The sequence below is a fragment of the Colossoma macropomum genome, unplaced genomic scaffold (genome assembly GCF_904425465.1).
Source record: "Colossoma macropomum unplaced genomic scaffold, Colossoma_macropomum, whole genome shotgun sequence".
In the NCBI taxonomy this organism is placed as follows: Eukaryota; Metazoa; Chordata; class Actinopteri; order Characiformes; family Serrasalmidae; genus Colossoma; species Colossoma macropomum.
In genome coordinates, this window is record NW_023494808.1 from 10,930,212 (window position 1) to 10,936,211 (window position 6,000).

A 6,000-nucleotide genomic window follows, 5' to 3' on the forward strand; every position below is an offset into this window, starting at 1 on the left:
AGCATCTGACGTCCGCCCAAGGCTTTCTGAGTGCTTATAATCGTATTAGCACGTTTAAATGGGGAAGCTAAGTGGGACTCATTACAGGTTACAGATTGGACACTAGTAAGCAGAAGCACACGGTACAAAGCTGAGGGTAGACGTTCAAAACTGGAGGATTTCTTTGAATGAGGTGCTACAATAGAGGTGTTGAGGATGAGGCCTGGTGAAAAAATATATTCACAGGTTATCTATGAAATGGTGCAGTATCAGTATCAATGCTCAATCAGTTAGACCCACCTGATTAAAAAAATGTCCATAATCTTAAACACACTAAAATATGTTATTACACAACTTATGTCATGAGTCTTCTGACTGACTTTGAGATACCCAAGCCTTCTGATTGACCTTAAGATACCCAAGCCTTCTGATTGACATTGAGATACTTAAGCCTTTTGATTGGCATTGAGATAGCCTTTTGATTGGCATTGGATTCACTTGGAGATACCCAAGTCTTCTGATTGACTTTGAGATACCTAAGCCTTCTGATTTACTTGGAGATACCCAAGCCTTCTGATTGACTTTGAGATACCCAAGCCTACTGATTGACTCAGAGATACACAAGTCTTCTGTCTGACTTTGAGATATTTAAGCCTTCTGATTGACCTTAAGATACCCAAGCCTTCTGATTGACTTTGAGATACCCAAGCCGTCTATTTGACTTTGAGATACCCAGGTCCTTTGAGTGACTTTGAGTTACCCACATCTGCTGAATGACTTTGAATTAATGATAATAGTTTGACATCCTTTAGGTCTATATGGCAACAACAAACACTGGAAAACCAGCATCTACATCTACATGTGCTCTGTTTGGGTTAGCAGTGATGTGGATTGAACCTTTCTAGCTGCACTGAGATGGAAAAGTAGCAAGAAAATGACTAATACAAAACAAAAGATGAGGCTTGTTTAGCTCTTCTGAGCAGAAGAAGAGAGAAGTTGCAGAAGTTGGGTTTGACTTTACATTTGCTCACGCTTCAGTAAACAGTAGACATGAAACCCTGAAATGAAACCCTTAAATGAAAAAGAAATGGATTCATTCGTTCCCATTTGCATAGTTTCATCCTGAGCTGTTCTGAAAGTTGTGCAATACTAGAATAAAAACATACTGGGAAAGACTTTGTGTAATACAAGAAGTATACGAAATATAATATGTTCACAATATGTCCTAAAAATGCTTAAATGCTAAAAATACTTAAGTAATTAATTTACATTCCCAAATTAACATGACTTGCACCAATACATTTTATGAATTCTGCTGAATAAATTCTGTTTTTCTCTCTGGACTTTTACTAAGATTTTTTCATAAATGCTTTTTTTCATTTACTCATTCATGGGCACTCATTCTTCATATATTTATTACTTATTTATCTATTTCTTTTTGCTTACTGCTTGTGTTTTGCTACATAATCATCTTACGCTCATCATACGCTTCTGTTGTTTTCTTGTACATTATTTCTCAAAGTGATAGACTTTAAGTAAACATGACTTTTGTAACTTTTTATTAGAACTGAAAGAAAATGTTTTTTTGTAAATGTGACTCTAAACTCTAACCTGCCAATTGCATCAGTTAAAAAAAAAAAGGGAAAAGGCTTGTGCACGTTTCTCTACTCTGCAACATCCTCATTGACTGACAATAGTAGAAGACCGAAAGCTCAGTGGCAGCTCAATGGACGACTGCACTACACTATACAATACGCTGGGCCAATGAATAACAAAGAGGGGTTTTTATTACCCGTTACCGTAGCAACCACGACACCTGCCAGTGACCCTAATCCTGAGCTGCATTGTGAGTAGACGGTGGTTTTGAGCAACTGGAAGTTTTGCAAAGTTTTAGTATGGTTGATGGTAGAATTGTACCACTCTGTACTGTTTCTATAACATACTAGTTATTTAGATGGACACAATACAAGCATATATTAGCTACTATATCCATATCTATATACTTAATAGGGGCTTTATTAATTCTATCCTCCTCCCTTTTAGCTCCACCCTGTCTATATGGTTACAGCCTGTATCTGTTGATGCAGGGTTTGTGTTCTTTAGTCCTTCATCAATGGTCACTCTAAATTAAGGAATTCAAACAAAAATTGTAGGTCTGCACTACAGCTTTTAATAGCGGCCAGTGAGTGGAAGCACAAGATTGGTGTTTCTAATAAAATTGCCAATTTGTGGAAGCACAAGGTATGTGTTTCTAATAAAGTGGCCAGTGTGTGGAAGCACAAGGTAAGTGTTTCTAATAAAGTGGCCAGTGAGAGGAGGCACAAGGTAGGTGTTTCTAATAAAGTGGCCTGTGTGTGAAAGCACAAGGTGTGTGTTTCTAATAAAGTGGCCAGTGTTTGGAAGCACAAGGTAGGTGATTCTAATAAAGTGGCCAGTGAGTGGAAGCACAAGGTAGGTGTTTCTAATAAAGTGGCCACTGAGTGGAAGCACAAGGTGTGTGTTTCTAATAAAGTGGCCGGTGTGTGGAAGCACAAGGTAGGTGATTCCAATAAAGTGGCCTGTGTGTGGAAGCACAAGGTAGGTGTTTCTAATAAAGTGGCCAGTGTGTGGAAGCACAAGGTAAGTGTTCCTAATAAAGTGGCCACTGAGTGGAAGCACAAGGTGTGTGTTTCTAATAAAGTGGCCAGTGAGTTGAAGCACAAGGTGTGTGTTTCTAATAAAGTGGCCAGTGAGTGGAAGCACAAGGTGGGTGTTTCTAATAAAGTGGCCAGTTAGTGAAAAAACAAGGTGGGTGTTTTTGATAAAGTGGCCTATGAGTGGAAGCACAAGCTGGGTGTTTCTGACAAAGTGGCCAGAGAGGGTAAGTAGAAGGTAGGAAAATTTGGTAGGCCATGTAAGTGGCTGTCTGCAAAGACTCTATGAAAGTGTGATTGATAGAACCATTTGATGGAAAGTTGAGTTCAGATGACTAGCTCTGTCAGTGTGTGTGTATGTGTGTGTGTGTGTGTGTGTGTGTGTGTGTGTGTAGGCCCCAGGGTCGTCTGCAGCCATAACCATCATGTTGCCATAACGATGAGCCAAAGGCAGACCCCAGACTGACTGTCTTGATTGCAGAGAATGACTCATGTAGAAATGATGCATTCTCTCTCTCTCTTTCTCTCTGTCTTTGTGTCTCTTGCCCACAAACATTCATACTGAATACACTTCAGTCCAGTAAACCTTATTGACACGACCATATCAAATTACAGAAGAACCAAAGCATCGAAATAACAAACATTAAGAGATTTAAGAAGCCTGAGGTTCAATTACAAAATGATTAAATGATCAGAGAATAGGAATTGCAATTTGTAGACTTGCTGTCCTCCTCAGTCTCTTTGTGCTTTGCCTGTAAGAACATTTTCTCATCACTAAATAAAGGTTACAGCTAAAAATGAAATTCTGTCCTACTTTTTCTCCCTCCTTGCCTCTCTTCTTCTCTCTGTGAGCTCACTGCCAGTGTTGCCAGAGTGGGGGAAAAAGTGCTTTGGTGGGTGGGCAGGTTTGTCATGAATTTGGTGGGTTTCAAAAATGCATATACAATAAATAAGATGCATTACTTATTAATGCAGCTGAAATTTGATTAGGCCTAACTTATACCTGCATCCGATCAGTTATCAAAACTTTGATTGACCTACATTTTAGTCAGTCATATAGAAAGGAGTCCATTGCCCCACCCATCTGTATCATTGACATCAGCCGTTAATTTGGAATGGCCTATAATCTGTTCAGCATGGCCTACAAGGACAGTTCTACCTAATTAGTTCAAACTGCAGTCCCACAGTAAAGAAAAATAATAAAAAAAGAATTAATATTCAGAGATCATATTTACAAGGATTATGTTATGATCTGTTTCAATCTGTTCTATGATCTATGATAATCTATTATGATCTACAACCCCAATTCCAAAAAAGTTGGGACGCTGTATAAAATGTAAATAGATGTAAATACAAACAGAATACAATGATTTGTAAGTCTCATAGACCCATGTTTTATTCACGATAGAACATAGAACACATATCAGATGTTGAAAGTGAGACATTTTACCATTTCATGAAAAAATATTAACTCATTTAGAACTTAATGGCAGCAACGCATCTCAAAAAAGTTGCGACAGGGCCGTGTCTACCATTGTGTAGCATTCCCTCTTCTTCTTGCTGGAGTTTTGGGAGAGGAATGTTGTCCCATTCTTGTCCGATGTAGGAATCTAACTGCTCATCAGTCCTGGGTCTCCTTTGCCGGATTTTTCATTTCATTATGCGCCAAATGTTTTCAAATGGTGAAAGGTCTGGACTGCAGGCAGGCCAGTTCAGCACCAGGACTCTTCTTCTTTTGCGAAGCCATGCTGTTGTGATGAATGCAGTGTGTGGTTTAGCATTGTGTTGCTGAAATATGCAAGGCCTTCCCTGAAAGAGACGCTGTCTGTATGGGAGCCTATATTGTTCTAAAACCTCTATATACTATTCTGCATTGATAGAGCCTTTGCAGATGTGTAAGCTGCCCACGCCATAGGCACTAATGCAGCCTTTTGAACTGTGCGCTGATAACAAGCTGGATGGTCCCTCTCCTCTTGAGTCCGCAGGACACAGCGTCCATGGTTTCCAAAAAGAATTTCAATTGTTGATTCATCTGACCACAGAACAGTTTCCCATTTTGCCTCAGTCCATTTTAAATGAGCTTTGGCCCAGAGAAGACGGCGGCGTTTCTGGATCATATTGACATATGGCGTCTTCTTTGCATGATACAGCTTTAACTTGCATTTGTGGATTGCACAGCGAACTGTGGTCACAGACAATGATTTCTGGAAGTCTTCCTAAGCCTATGCAGTGATTTCCAGTACAGAATCATGCCTGTTTTCAATGCAGTGCTGCCTGAGGGCCCGAAGATCACGATCATCCAATATTGACCGTCGACCTTGTCCCTTGCATACAGGGATTTCTCCAGATTCTCTGAATCTTTTGATGATATTATGTACTGTAGATGGTGGGATATCCAAAGTCTTTGCAATTTTATGTTGAGTAACATTTTCTGAAATTGTTCCACAATTTTTAGACGCAGTTTTTCGCAGATTGGTAAACCTCTGCCCATCTTTGCTTCTGAGAGACTCTGCCTCTCTAAAATGCTCTTTTTATACCCAGTTAGCTGCAAATCGCTCCTCCAGCTGTTTTTAATTAGTACCACTGACTTTTCCAGCCTTTTTTTGAGATGTGTTGCTGCCATCAGATTCTAAATGAGTTAATATTTTTTCATGAAATGGTCTCACTTTCAACATCTGATATTTGTTCTGTGTTCTATTGTGAATAAAATATGGGTCTATGAGATTTTCAAATCATTGCATTCTGTATTTACATTTATTTACATTTTACACAGCGTCTCAATTTTTTTGGAATTGTGGTTGTATTTGATCTATTGAATAACCTTACAGTCAGTGTTCAGGACTCAGGCACAGTCTAGGCTAAAAACCGACATGTTTAGTCAAGCCTTTGGTAATTAGTTTCCCGTAAGATAAAAGGGGCAGATCTAGGGGTTCACGGACATAGAGTATTATGGTAAACTGGGAGTGTTGGTGCTGTCCTGCTGATCTCACTCACTCACTCAGATTTGTTGACAGTGGAGTGGAGGGGAGTCCTCATGTCTTTCCTACTTTCTGGCTCTCCCTTTTTAGTTAGGCTGTAATAGCTAAGCCTGCCAGAGCCACTGCTTGTCAGTGGTTTTCACTGATAACAGCGAATGATGTAACAGTAGTCACTGGTTATCATTGGTTAATCTAAATACTTCTGTCCAATAACAAGCTGATTTCTTTTTTCTTTTTCTTTATATTAAATATTGTATAGTAATTGTAAAATCTTGTTGTCTATTCATATTGCTTGTTGTGTTACCGTTTAGCTATCTGGTGTCGAGCAGAAGGAAAGTGTTCCTCTTTCGTCCTTAGGGCCACTGTCACCCTTGGCTTACTCATTGAGGCTTGGACCTGGATATTCTACA